General features: G+C 38.6%; 1 pseudogene; it reads left to right on the top strand.

The window, feature by feature from the left end:
* The window catches only part of LOC126954412 (zinc finger protein 705A-like), a 39,034-nt pseudogene extending 25,197 nt beyond the window's left edge, over nt 1–13,837 (top strand).
* The last annotated feature ends 2,196 nt before the right edge of the window (nt 13,838–16,033 follow it).

Raw genomic sequence — 16,033 nt, 5'->3', positions numbered from 1 at the left:
AGGTGGGCAGATCGCTTGAGCTAAGGAGTTTGAGTCTAGCCTGGGCAACATGGTAAAACCCCATATCTACCAAAAAATATAAAAATTAGCCAGGCATGGTGCCATGCACCTGTGGTCCCAGCTACTCAAGAGGCTGAGGTGGGAGGATCACTGGAACCCAGAAGGCGGAGGTTGCAGTGAGCTGAGACTGCACCACTGCACTCCAGCCTGGGTGACAGAGTGAAACCCTGTCTCAAAACAAAACAAAACAAAACAAAAACAAAAACAAAACTACCCTTGATCAATCTACTTTTGACTGTTCTTTCAAGCGAGCAATAAGCACATGGATTACAAGAATTTTTGTCATTCACAATTCAAAATGTATCAATCATGCTTCTCGTGTTGTTTTTCTTGATGTAACATTTTTAAGAATGCCTCAATTCAGATTGTTTACACTTTTTTTTTTTTAAGATGAAATCTCACTCTATTGCCCAGGCTGGAGTGCAGTGGTGCAATCTCGGCTTACTGCAACCTCCACTGCCCGGGTTCAAGCAATTCTCCTGCTTCAGGCTCCCAAGTAGCTGGGATTACAGGTGCCTGCCACCACGCCCAGCTAATTTTTGTATTTTTAGTAGAGACAGGGTTTCACCATCTTGGCCAGGCTGGTCTTGAACTCCTGACCTCATGATCCACCCGTCTTGGCCTTCCAAAGTGCTGGGATTACAGGTATGAGCCACCGCGCCTGGCCTGTTTACACTTTAAAGATAATTAGCCATTTAATCCAGTGAATTAGCATTGCTCTATTTTATATGAAGTAGTAATACAATTTTAAAAGTTTTCATATGCATGGCATAGTTTACCAGCAGCTAGCTACCTTATTGCAAATGTTACTGGGTCATTTCAATTAAAATTAAAGCAAGTATGTAGTAATGTGGCAAGAAATGTTTCATTTAATTTTGACTTAGTATGGCCAAGTGCTCAGGTGAATGTCATGGCTTCTGCCTCAAATTTGTATGTGTAGTATAAATAGTAGGAAAACTTATATTCATCAAAGAGTTCATCTGTTTTTTTTTCCCTCATGAGCATCAACTACTGCCCTGCTGCATAGTAAATGGCAAAACAGAATCACCAGAAAGTTTCAAAATTCTATCAGGTTAGACATACTAAGAGAACAGATGACCTACTCAAGATTATTTTGCTTTCCCAAAAGTGGATAACTCTAAGCAAGAAGGGAGAATAAGTACATGAAGGGCCATATTCGAGTAGTATATTTGCAAAGAGCATCTGAACCAAGTCTTTTCTTACCAGATTTTACCTTTTTAAAAGATGCCAGGAGGTGGCAGCATATGTTACAGCTGCGTGAGTTTACTCATTTAGCACAGGTTCTCAGAAAGTCAGGTGTATCAGATTTGGAGGAGAAGGGTTGGTGACAAGCATAGGTTGTCAGGAGTCTGTTTAGATTAAGAAGGCATTGGGACAATATTATAACACAGTTTTATACTTGAAAGCAAAATAAATCTGGCATCATTGGTGTTCTATTAGATCTTAAAATCTTGGGTAGCCATATACAAAAATTAACTCAAGGTGGATTAAAGACTTAAATATAAAACCTAAAACTATGGAAACCCTGGAAGATAACCTATGAAATACTATTCTGGATATAGGATCTGGCAAAGATTTCATGATGAAGACGCCAAAGCAATTGCAACAAAAACAAAAATTGACAAATCGGACCTAATTAAAATAAAGTGATTCTAAACAGCAAAAGAAACTATCAACAGAATAAACAGACAACCTACAGAATGGGAGAAAATATTTGCAAACTATGCATCTGACAAAGGTCTAATATCCAGAATCCATAAGGAATGTAAGCAAAAAAAAAATGAAGAATCACATTTTAAAAAGTGGGCAAAGGACATGAACAGACACTTCAAAAGATACACGTGTGGTCAAAACAAGCGTATGAAAAAATGCTCAACATCACTTATTACAGAAATGCAAATCAAAACCACGACGAGATACCCTCACACGCCAGTCACAATGGCTATTGATAAAAAGTCAAAAAATAACAGATGCTAGTGAGGTTGCAGGGAAAAGGGAATGTTTATACACTCTTGGTGGGAATGTAAATTAGTTTGGACATTGTGGAAAGCAGTTTGACGATTTCCTTTTTTTTTGAGACGGAGTCTCACTCTATGGCCCGGCTGGAGTGCAGTGGCGCCGTCTGACTGCAACTTCCGCCTCCCGGGTTCACGCCATTCTCCTGCCTCAACCTCCCTAGTAGCTGGGACTATAGGCGCCCGCCACCACGCCTGGCTAATTTTTTGTATTTTTAGTAGAGACGGGGTTTCACGTGTTAGCCAAGATGGTCTCGATCTCCTGACCTCGTGATCCGCCCACCTCGGTCTCCCAAAGTTCTGGGATTAAAGGCGTGAGCCACTGCTCCCGGCCATACGATTTCTCAAATAACTTAAAACAGAATTGCCATTCGACCCAGCAATGCCATTACTGAGTGCATACCCAAAGGAATATGTTAAATAAATTGTTCTACCGTAAACACACATGCACGCATATGTTAATTCATAGCACTATTCACAAGGGCAAAGACATGGAATCAACCTAAGTGCCCATCAGTGGTGGACTGGATAAAGAAAATGTGCTACATGTACACCACGGAGTACTACAGAGCCATAAAAAAGAATGTGATCATGTCCTTTGCAGCAACTTAGATGGAGCTGGAAGCCAATATCCTAAGCAAACTAACACAGGAACAGAAAACCAAATACCACATGTTCTCACTTATAAGTGGGAATTAAGTGTTGATTAAATATAGACACAAAGAAAGGAACAATAGATACTGGGGCCTACTTGAGGGTGGAGGATGGGAGGAGGATAAGGATCAAGTACTATGTTTATTACCTGAGTGATGAAATAATCTGTACACCAAACTCCTGTGACACATATTTATCTGTATAAGAAACCTGTACATGTGCCCCTGAACCTAAAATAAAAGTTAAAAAAAAAATCTTCAGTAATGGGAATATACAGAAGTTATCTGTATCTTCAAAGAACAGAGAGAGGAAGACAAAGGAGAGCCTGGATTTTAATTGAGATACATATGATTAAAGTGTAGTTCTAGAACTGTCTCCATAAACAATTTCCTTCACACATTATATTTGCTAAGGGTTTGGTATGGTGCCAACTACAGAGTATGAAAACTCAGTAAATATTTATTTCCTTTTTTTAACCCATTCCCACTACTGAGAAAGATTTGCTCTAGGGCAGCTGTTATTTCATTAACCAACAGCAGTGCAATTTTTGCTTCTCGTACTTTTGTCATAGGAAAATCATTACAAATATAACAGTCATAAATGTCTGGGAAATCATAGCAGATGAACCTGGCAGACAGATAATCAGGAATGAAGTAGCCCTTTCTGAGTAAGAGTTCAGACTAAGAATAAGAATCTCAATGACTGTGATTATTCTAGTTGCCACAGCCCTGCTCAGTGTTCAGTTTTAAAGGCTTCCCGCCTTATCATCAGTCTGTCTGTTTACCTATATTCCTACTTAGAAAGATGTTCAACATATGCATCACTATTTTAAAATTATGAATTAAGACACACTAAAGAAACTCTTTTTTAGTTTTTTTTTAAAAAGTTGATCTGCATTTATCCTGTTGAGATACACTCTTAAGACTTGAGAATATATGCATTAAAAGCCCTACTATTCTTCTTTTTCTATAAAATTCTACCTCATCATCAATGTACTATTTTCATTATTAGAACATATATCAAAACTTCAGAGACCAAAATTTATTCTGGGATAATGTATTCATTTTTTTTCAAATCTTGTGAATTCTTCATCTAGCGTAAACTAAAAGATGAACAATGAATCATGTGTGGCTTGGTATGACTCAAACTTCTGAAGAATAGACCTGTTAATTGTCACATATTCTTTCCTAGGAAAGAATTTTTGTGACCCAAACTGCTTTCAAAAAATCCACCAAATTCTACTAACACTGAGGTTTCAGATGGGAAATTTAGAGCTAGAAATGGTATATAGAGATAATATAATCCAACATTTTTGTATGACAGATGGGAATATTTTAAAAATTCAATTAAAAATATTTGTAATTGTAAGAATATTATTTGCTACATCCATGTAGATGATTACTATATATATTTTACAAAAGAATTTTTAAATATTTGCTTTCGATGTCTTCTTTTTAGGCCAAAAAAAGGCTATATTGCTAAAAATAAGAATAAACTATGAATTGTATATATCCATATGTTTCATTGCTTGATATGACTGTTTCATGAGATTCTATCTGGCTCAACCTGACACACGTTTAACTACAGCGGGCTTAAGAAAAGATACTAATGTTTATGAATCTGTATGGCTTGGAAAGAGGAGAAAATGCTTAGGGTGGCACAAATATTTGGAAAAGCAAGAGGAAAAATATAAAATGGAATAATACAATTTTGTGGCAACATGAAGTGCAAGCAAAACCTGCTATGTCAGTTATTAGAAATCAAAGGGAGAAAAATACTCTCCATTCAGTAACAATAGGAAATTAAAAAGAGATTTTTTTTTCAGGGACTTGAGGAAGCAGGTTAGATTTGCCTAATTTGCTTCTCCCCAACTTTCCATTAAAATACCTATGAATATCATTCTTTTTAAAACTGGCAATAGTTCTGTAAACTCAGAAGACTTTATGCCAAATTTGGGGTGGAATTTTCACTAAAGATCAAGGGAGATGGATAGACTATTTAGCAATTTCTTCCACATCCTGAGCCATACTGACAGTCCTGAAGAAGAGGGAAACATAGTTCAACTCATCATCTACTTGGTAAATCAATTAATTTCACTTATCTTCAAACTGCAGGCACTGAACACTTGCAGATTCCTCAAACACGTAAAAATAGGTATCTAATATCCTCCACCACAATTCAGACCACAAGTGAGGGAGTGGGCCCAAAACTTGGACATAAAAATACATATACTTGGGATGAAATGTATTCATACACTTCAATATATAATTTATGTAAGCAGGCAATTGCATTTTTTAATTATCAATGTGATTTCCTCATTCTTTTTTGAGACACATGACTTTCACTTAGTCTTCCCTAAGTAATTACTTGCCAGGGTTACAAAATAAATGCAAAAAGAACTGGACAGGTCACGGTGGTGCATGCCTGTAATCCCAGCACTTTGGGAGGCCTAGCTGGGCAGATTGTTTGACCCCAGGAATTCGAGATCAGCCTGGCCAACATTGCAAAACCCTATCTCTAAGACAAAACAAAGATTAGCCAGGCATGGTGGTGCATATGCCTGTAGTCCAAGCTACTTCGGGGAGGGGAAGAGGGAGGGGCTGAGGTGAGAGGATCACTTGACCCCAGGAGGTCCAGGCTACAGTGAGCCATGATGGAGCCGCTGCACTACAGTCTGGGCAACAAACCGAGACCCCATCTCAAAATAAAAAAGAAGAAGAAGAAGAAAAAGAAGAACTGGGGTATCATCAACAGTTGCATCCAAATATAAGATTTTGTAGCAAGACAATGAACAGTCATGTAAGTCAGTTTAGACCATAAAGTTTTACATCAGTAAAAGGAAAGTTCTCCTAGGCCCTGGGAAAAACAGGAGCTAGAATAGCCAGAAGAGCAAGATTATATTGTAAGTATTTGTAAATAATTGTTATACAGTTATTAAATTGAATGCAAAAGCCAAAAAAATCTTGATATGAAATTGACATATTTCTTTTAAAAATAAATATTATACTAACTCCATAAGCCCTGTTACATGACAAAGACTGAATTGTTGCGGGGGAGGGGGTGGGGAATTGGAGTTGAAGTAAAGTTCTGCTTTCCCAAGTTCCTTTGACCACATCCCACAAGTGTTAATAGGAAGTAGAGTGAGTTTAAATTTTAGTCACAAACTCAAATGCAGCATATCTTTGTCTCTTTTCTGTTGCTTATAATAGAATAACTGAAACGGAGTAATTTTCAAAGAAAAAATATATATATATATAAATAAATATATATATATATATATAAATATAGAAAATTATACATTGAAAATTAAGCTTCCAACACGGGAAATCTGGAGAACATTCAAGCCCTAGCATTCCACCCCAGCCCCAAAAATTCATTTCTTTTTCACATGCAAAATACACTTACTCCATCCTCATAGCCCCAAAATTCTAACTTGGTCCAGCACCAACTCAAAAGCCCAAAGCCTACAGTCTACACAATGGTAGTATAGGATTAAGGCAAACATTCCCATTCCAAAAGGGAGACATAGGCAAAAAGAAAAGAATAACAGGCCCCAAGCAAATCCAAAACCCAGCGGGACAGACACTGCATCTTAGAGCTGGAGAATAATCTTTTTTGAGTTCACACACTGCCTCCTGGACACACTGGAGCAGGGGCTGGGCCCTCAAGGCCTCAGACAGCTGCACTCCTATGGCTTTGCTGGGTGCAGCCCACATGGTTGCTCCTTTGGGTTGGAGTCCAGTGCCTGAAGCTTTCCTAAGTAGATGTTGCATACTGCTGGTTACTTCACAGTTCTGAGGTCATGGTGGCAGTCTTGCTCCCAGGGCTCCACTAGGCTTTATCCTAGTGAGGACTCTCTGCAGTGGCCATGGCTCCACTAGGCATTGCCCTGGTGGGGACTCCCTGCAGTGCCTCAACCTCACATTTCAGCTGCGCATTACTCTACTGGGGTCTCTCTGTGGTGGTTCCAGCCCCTGTGATAAGTCTCTGCTTAGGTCCCCAGGATTTCCATAACATTCTCTGAAATCTGGGTAGAAGCTGCCAAACATTTATAGCTCTTGCTCTCTGCAAGCCTGCAGAATTAGTACCACGTGGACTCCGCCAAGGTTTATACCTTCCGCAGCTGCAGTTCAGCTTTGCCTTGTGTGGGGTGCAGAGTCACAGGCAAGGAGCCTGCTGCAAACCTGCAGGGAGCCTCCCTGGACCTGTATCCCAGTACTACTCTGCTGTCCCAGGCTTGCAGGCCTGCGATGAGAGGGGCAGCCCTAAAGATCTCTGAAATGCCTTCTGGGTCTTTCTTCTATTCTCTTGATGATTTCTGTTTTCTGTACCAATCTCCTTAGCAGATGGTCTCTCTAGGCCATACTCTTGGATTCCTCTCCTGAAAATGCTATTTCACATAGCCAAGCTGATAAATTTCCAAATTTTTCTACTGTTTCCCTTTTCTCTAGAAGTTTACCATTAGCAGTTAGAAGTAACCACACAGCAGCCTGAACACTTTGCTGCTTAGAAATTTCTTCCATGGGATATTCTATCACCCTTAAGTTCAGCTTTTCACAAAGCCCTAGGGTGTGGCTACACAGCTGTGTTCTTTGCTATGGTGTAGCAAGGGTGCCCTGTGCTCCAGTTCCCAACACCTTATTCCTCATTTCCATCTGAGGTCTCATCAGCATGGCCTTTGCCGTCAACATTTCTATCAACATTCTGGTCATGACCACTTCGCCAACCTCTAAGGACTTCCAGACTTTCCCTAGTCTTCTTATCCTCTAAGGCTTCACCAGAATCTAGGCTTTTTCTAGCCTATTTTTCCAAATTCTTCCAGCCCCTGTCCATTACCCAGTTCCCAAGCAGCTTCCACACTTTCAGGTATTTGTTATCAGCAACACCTCACTTTTCACTACCAATTTTCTGTTTTAGTCCATTTTCTGTTGCTTATAGAATACCTAGAATGAGTAATTTATAAATAAAACAAATGCATTTTGTACAGTGATGGAGGCTGAAATGTCTCAGGGTGAGGGACCAAATCTGGTGAGAGCCTTTGCGCCGGTGGGGACTCTGAAGATTCCCGAATTGGGGCCACAGGGCATCACATGGTGAGGAGACTGGTTGTGCTAGCTCAGGTCTCTCTTTTCTTGTATAGGCACCATTAATCCATTAACCCTTTAATCTGTTGTTCCATTAATGGATTGATTCATTCCTGAAGGCAGAGCACTCATGATCCCATCAACTCTTAAAGGCCTCATCTTTTAATACTGCCGCATTGGGTATTAAGTTTCCAAAACATCAAATTTGGAGGATACATTCAATCATAACACAGCAGAAATACAGCCTAGTTTATTTTTCTACAAGTCAATTTAATATCTGTTTCAAGTCCCTATTCCACCAGGAGTGGAATTTGGGGCTCAACTCTTCTCCTCTTTAATTAAGGTTGTTTACATAGTGCCAAGGAATGAAGCAGGTCTGCTCTTCAATGTCGGCCATCTACATAGGCATCTGCCAAGACATCCATCATCTCGTCTGGTTTTCAGGGCTTGATCATCATCAGTCCAAACAAGGTGACATTGAGATGTCACACCACCCAAAGGCACAGGCACTCTGGGGCCCTTCAAATGATAAGTTATCATTTGAATCCCTAGATCTAGCCTTTGCTTAAGTATATGTTTTGGAAATCCCTGTTATATTAATAATTCTTATTGGTAATATCTTTCTTGCTTCATCTTGTAGTTTTGCTTGTCTCTACTTTTCTCAGGCAGTCTCTATGTACAACAAGATCAGCTTCTAGGAAATCTAGCCTTGTATGTTCCTTGCATATTGTAATCACAGAAATAGAGAAACAATCTTTCTTCCAACACACAAATCAAGACAAGATAAAGGACTCTGATTTCCCAGTTTTGGTAAATTGCCCACCTCTGGCCAGTTCTTGAGTCAGAAAGATAAGCCACTCTGATTGGTCAGCTCAGGCTATGTGCTATCTCAGGTTAAGTTTCACAGACTCACATCTTAAGACTCACTCAAAAGATTCCATTGAGAGTGATTTCTTAAGTATATGCTTCTGAGAGAAAACAGTAAGGGAGTGGGGAAAGCTAAAGAAGGGGAAAAAAGCCTTGCAATTTCCAAAACCTGATATGAGAGCTGTGGATCATAAATTATACCTCCTAGCATGTCATCCTGCGGCAAAGAAGCCCTGGGTGTGGAGAGATTGGAAGGCCATAAAACTTCCAGGCACTTTCAGCTTTACATGTAGACAAGGCAGACCCAGTGCCCAAGGCCCAGCCTCCAAAGGGCTCAGATGCAAAGCCTTACTGGCAAAGCACACAAAAGCTGGGAATGGGCTTACAAAACCGGCAAAAAGGAATCCCAAAGAATCGAAGTGGAGTATCCAGTGTCCACTACATTTGCTCAGTGCCTTTGGTGGGGAAGATACAGTCTCTTGATTAATGCCACCAAAACATTCTCAGGGTTAGAAGAAGGGCAGTTCTCAATGGAAAGAATATGAAGCCAAAAACCTAAGTGACCACTTGTATCATTCAAAGTCTGTGGTAAGGCTGTTAGATTTTTCTGGGGCTATAGTATTTCTGCACATTTCCTTTTGTCCTGATAATTTTTGACCGTAGGTGTTGATGTTAGTCATGCATAAAGTTTTATAACTGTTATAACTTCATTGTGCAATGTAGTGTTCATGATAAAAATAACCCTGCTTTTAACCATTTAGTGTTTTGACCCTTGAGATCTATGTTGTCTGAAATCATTAATTACATCTGTTTTTAAACGTTGCCTTATAAATCTTTGTCCACCCTCTTTAAAAAAAAATATGTTTGTTTTATGGAAGATATCACAACCAATCCCAAAGAAACATGGAAGTGTATTCAAGTCTTCTACGAACACCTTTACATGTATAATCTAGAAAACCTAGAAGAGATGGGCAAATTTCTGGAAATTTATCCTAAATTAAATCAGGAAGATATAGAAAGTCTGAACAGACCAATAACAAGAGGCAAGATTGAAATGGTTAAAAAATAAAAATAAAAATAGTCCAGGACCAGAAGGATTCACAGCTGAATTCTATCAGGCATTTAAAGAATTGGTACAGGCAGGGCGCGGTGGCTCAAGCCTGTAATCCCAGCACTTTGGGAGGCCGAGACGGGCGGATCACGAGGTCAGGAGATCAAGACCATCCTGGCTAACACGGTGAAACCCCGTCTCTACTAAAAAATACAAAAAAACTAGCCGGGTGAGGTGGCGGGCACCTGTAGTCCCAGCTACTTGGGAGGCTGAGGCAGGAGAATGGCGTAAACCCGGGAGGCGGAGCTTGCAGTGAGCCGAGATCCGGCCACTGCACTCCAGCCTGGGCCACAGAGCGAGACTCTGTCTCACAAAAAAAAAAAAAGAATTGGTACCAATCTTACTGACACTATTCCAAAAGACAGAGAAAGAGAAAATCTTCCCTAAATCATTCTATGAAGTCAGCATCACCCTTATACCAGAACCAGGAAGGGACACAACAACAACAAAAAAGAAAACTATAGACCAATATCTCTGATGAACATAGATGCAAAAGTCCTCAACAAAATACTAGTGAACCAAATCCAAGAGCGTATCAAAAAGATAATCCACCATGATCAACTGGGTTTCAGACCAGGGATGCTTTAACATATGCAAGTCAATAAATGTGATACACCAGACAAACAGAATTAAAAACAAAAATCACATGATCATCTCAAGAGATACAAAAAAAGCATTTGACAAAATCCAGCATCCTTTTATGATGAAAACCCTCAGCAAAATTGGCACAGAAGAGACATACCTTAAGGTAATAAAAGCCACCTATGACAAACCCACAGCCAACATTATACTGAATGGGGAAAAGTTTAAAACATTCCCCCTGAGAACTGGAACAAGACAAGGATGCCCACTTTCACCACTTCTAGTTAACATAGCACTGGAAGTCCTAGCCAGAGCAATCAGACAAGAGAAAGAAATAAAGGGCATCCAAATCAGTAAAGAGGAAGTCAAATTGTCTCTGTTTGCTGATGATATGATCGTATATCTAGAAAGCCCTAAAGACATATCCAAAAAGCTCCTAGAACTAGTAAATGAATTCAGCAAAGTTTCAAGGTACAAAATTAATGTACACAAATCAGTAGCTCTGCTATCCACCAACAGTGACCAAGCTGAGAATCAAATCAAGAACTCAAACCATTTCACAATAGTTGCAAAAATAAAATAAAATACTTAGGAATATACCTAACCAAGAATGTGAAAGACCTCTATAAGCAAAACTACAAAATACTCCTGAAAGAAACCATAGATGACACAAACAAATGGAAGCACATCTCATGCTCATAAACGGGTAGAATCAATATTGTGAAAAATAACCATACTGCCAAAAGCAGTCTAGAGATTCAATGCAATTCCCATAAAAATGCCACCATTAGCTGGGAGATGTGGCTCATGCCTGTAATCCCAGCACTTTGGGAGACTGAGGTGGGTGGATCACCTGAGGTCAGGAGTTCGAGACCAGCCTGGCCAACATAGTAAAACTCTGTCTCTACTAAAAATACAAAAAATTAGCTGGACATGGTGGCGGGTACCTGTATTCCCAGCTACTAGGGAGGCTGAGGCAGGAGAATCTCTTAAACCCAGGAAGCAGAGGTTGCAGTGAGCTGACATTGTGCCATTGCACTCCAGCCTGGACAACAAGAACAAAACACCATCTCAAAAAAAAAAAAAAAAAAAAAAAGCCATCATTCTTCACAGAGTTAGAAAAAACAATCCTCAGATTCATATGGAGCCAAAAAAGAGCCCACATAGCCAAAGCAAGACTAAGCAAAAAGAACAAATCTGGAGGCATCACATTACCTGACTTCTAACTATATTCTAAGGCCATAGTCACCAAAACTGCATGGTACTGATATAAAAATAGGCACATAGACCAATGGAACAGAATAGAGAACTCAGAAATAGAGCCAAATAATTACAGTCAACTGATTTTCAGCAAAGCAAACAAAAACATAAAATGGGGAAAGGACACCCTATTCAACAGATGGTCCTGGGATAATTGGCAAGCCCCATGTAGAAGACTAAATCTGGATCCTCATCTGTCACCCTATACAAAAATCAACTCAAGATGGATCAAAGGCTTAAATATAAGACCTGAAACCATAAAAATTCTAGAAGATAATATCAGAAAAACTCTTCCAGATATTGGCTTAGGCAAAGACTTCATGACCAAGAACCCAAAAGCAAATGCAACAAAAACAAAGATTAATAGATGATACTTAATTAAACTAAAAAGCTTCTGCACAGCAAAAGAAACCCACAGAGTGGGAGAAAATCCTCATCTATCCATTCGACAAAGAACTACTATCCAGAATCTACAAAGAACTCAAACAAATCCGCAAGAAAAAATGAATAATCCCATCAAAAAGTTGGCTAAGGACATGAATAGACAATTCTCAAAAGATAATATACAAATGGCCAACAAGCATATGGAAAGTGCCCAGCATCACTAATTATCAGAAAAATTCAAGTCAAAACCACAATATGATACAACCTCACTCCTGCAAGAATGGCCATAATAAAAAAAATAGATGTTGGCGTGGATGTGGTGAAAAGGGAAGACTTTTACACTGTTGATGGGAATGTAAACTGGTATAACCACTATGGAAAACAGTGTGGAGATGCCCTAAAGAACCAAAAGTAGATCTACCATTTGATCCAGAAATCCCACTACTAGGTATTTACCCAGAGGAAAATAAGTCATTATACAAACAAGAAACTTGCACACACATGTTTATAGCAGCGCAATTTGCAATTGCAAAAATGTGGAACCAGCCCAAATGCCCATCAATCAATGAGTGGATAAAGAAAATGAAATATATGAGTTCTGGCTAGGAGGCTTCTCATTCCATTCAAATTGTTACAAAGTTCAGCTAGACAAGACCTTCCTGTGAAGTTTTACCCCCTACTCATCTGGCCACCCTCCTGATGGATGCCTGTGGTGCCAGGCAAATGGGCTACTTGGGGATCCAGTGAGCTCCCAGTGCCTTTCTGCCACTTCCTCTACTTCTGTATTTCGCTCAGCTCAGCTCTCTAACTTGACTCAGCTCCAGCTTTTCTTAGTGCCTGAAGCATCTGCAAGTGAAAATCCAGAAGAAGACAGACAGAAACTGAGCTCTTGACAACACATTCACTAAAGAAAGTGACCTTTGAAGATGTAGCTATTGACTTCACCCAGAAGAGTGGAGCTTTCTCTTGATGGACACATCCAATAGAAAGCTGTACAAAGATGTGATGTTGGAAAACATTAGTCACCTGGTGTCCCTCAGGTATCAGATAAGCAAATCCTATATAATTTTGCAGCTGGAACATGGAAAAGAGCTGTGGAGGGAAGGCAGAGAATTTCTTCAAGGCCAGAGTCCATACAGGGAAAGTGCCCTTAGGAAAAAACATATGGTATCCATGCATCCTATCATCAGAAAAGACACATCCACCAGTTTAACAATGGAGAAATCTCTCATTCCAGAGGATCTCTTTGAACATAATGATTTGGGAGAAGATTGCACTCACAGTTCCACAATGACTCAATGTTTGTTAACTCATAGTGGAAAGAAACCCTACATCAGCAAACAGTGTGGAAAATCCTTTAGTAATCAGTTGTCCCCAACAACATAAATTCATAAATTCATACTAAAGGTAAATCATATCAGTGTAATTTATGTGAAAAGGCTTATACTAACTGCTTTCACCTTAGACAGCACAAGCTGACTCACACTGGAGAGAGACCACATGCATGTCATCTATGTGGAAAAGCCTTCACTCAGTGTTCTCACCTTAGAAGACACGAGAAAACTCACATGGGAGGGAGACCATATAAGTGTATCAATGTCGGAAAGCCTTTATTCAATCCTTAAACCTTGAAAGATATGAGAGAACTCACTTGGAAAGAGATGTTATGAATGTGATAAAAGTGGGAAAACCTTTAGTCAAAGCTCTGGCTTTTGTGAGCGCAAAAGAATTCACACTGGAGAGAAGCTACATGCATGTCTTTGTGGAAAGCTTTCAGTCTATCTTCGGACCTTAGATGACATGAGAGAACATGCACTGGAGAAAAGCCATATGAATGCCATTTATGTGGGAAAGACTTCAGTCAATGTACTAATCTTAAATAGCATGAGAAAATTCACCCTGGAGAGAAAATTACAAATGTCTCCAGAACGTATTCTGACTTTAGATGACATGGTGTTAGGAATGATGAATGTAAGGAAAGTGGAAGAGACTTCAGCTATAGTTTTAACATCTAAATATTCCAAAGGACTCAAATCTTGAGGAAATACTGTAATCAACATGGAATATACTTCAGTTACCTTTATTCTTCAGTCCACATCAATGAATGGAAGAGAAATTGCATGACATGTATGTAGCAAAGACTTGTTAGTGATCTGATCATAAATGACATGAGAGACCTGAAACTGTCAACATAATAAACTAAAAGTCTTAAGCAATGACTTTGACTTAAAACATATGGGACTTTCAGGTAGAGAATCTCTAGCTCTGCATGTATATACATAACATATATACATATGTCATTGGAAAAAAGAAAATGTGTATATATGTGTATATACATGTTATATATATTTCAATATTTGTAAGTATTATTTTATAATTATTTTGTATGTATTATTTTGCATTATTTCAATATTTGTAAGTATTGATCTTTTGGAAAAGTTTAATGAAATTTCTTATATAATTCTGCATTCAATTTTTTCCCCAGGTCATTTTGCTTTTATACATTTACATGCCACATTTTTATGAATCGACATTTTCTCAAATTTCTGAATTATTTTGCTAAATTATGTGTTAAGAGTTTTTTCTAGAGGTCCACCTTCTTGACTCACTTTTCTGATGAGAAATCTATCAGGTTTCTCCCCAGTGATTTTCAGGTTTGATAGCTCCTCAATGTGAGAAACTTAACATCAACTAAGAAATGAATTACCATTGAAGATTTTTCTCCTTTCAAGATGCTGACCGTGTTTTGTCCAGTGTGAAATCTCACATGTTCCACAAGTGCTGCTCTATGAAGAAAGGATTTCTCATGATTTTTCATTGCATAACTTCTCCAGTAAGAAGTATTTGGTATTTCAAGAGAATTCATTGCCCTCGGAAAGACTTTCTGTTCTTAGTTAGCTTATAAAGGCTTTCCTCTCTTATTTTCCATTTTAGCAGCATTTTATCACTGTGTTTTCTTGTGAACATCAAGCCTGGTGGTTGGCTGAATGTTCATTCACAGAAAATACAAATAAAGGTTCATCCAAGTAAAGTTTTCTTATGTTATTTGACAATAAATTGCAAATAAAAACATTTTCACACTGAATGCAGAGCTAGAGATTCTCTACCTGAAAGTCCCACATGTTTTAAGTCAAAGCTGTTGCTTAAGAATTTTAGCTTATTATGTTGACAGTTTCAGCTCTCTCATGTCAATTATGATCAGGTCACTAACAAGTCTTTGCCACATACATGTCATACAATTTCTCTTCCATTCATTGACATGGACTGAAGAATAAAGGTAACTGAAGTATATTCCATGTTGATTACAGTATTTCCTCAAGATTTGAGAAACAAAATAATGGCATTCGTTGCAATGTGGCTGGAATTGGAGACTATTATTCTAAGTGAAGTACCTCAGAAAGAGAAAACCAAACATCGCATGTTCTCACTTATCTGTGGGAGCTAAGTTATTAGGATGCAAAGACATAAGAATTATACATTGGACTTTGGGGACTTGGGGGAAAGGGTGGGGGGTGACAAGGGATAAAAGACAACACATTGATAAAGTTTACACTGCTCAGGTGATAGGTGCACCAAAATCCCAGAAATCACCACTAAAGAAATTATTCATGTAACCAAACACCACCTGTTCCCCCAAAACCTATTGAAATAAATAAATAAATAAATAAATAAATAAATAAATAAATAAAATTATGTTTGTTTTAGATGTGCTTTTTGGAAGCAGCAAAGTTTTTTTAAGCAGTTGTTTTTTAACCATATTTGGAGAACTCTGTTTTAACTGGGGACTGTAACTCATTTAAATTTATTATCAGGACTGATATCATTTGTGTTGTTTTGCTATCTGTGGTTATTGTTTCTTTTTTCTTTCTTTCTTTTTTCTTTCTATTTTTCAGGTTTCTATGCCACTTCCTTTGTTTTCTGTTATTTCCTCTTTGGGTTGATTTTATCTTCTGCAACTTTGGAAGATATCAACTCTCTTTTAAGTTCTATTAATA

Source organism: Macaca thibetana, chromosome 5 (assembly GCF_024542745.1).
Source record: "Macaca thibetana thibetana isolate TM-01 chromosome 5, ASM2454274v1, whole genome shotgun sequence".
NCBI lineage: Eukaryota > Metazoa > Chordata > Mammalia > Primates > Cercopithecidae > Macaca > Macaca thibetana.
The sequence above is the reverse complement of the archived record's forward strand: the minus strand, read 5'-3'. Positions and strand labels throughout refer to the sequence as shown.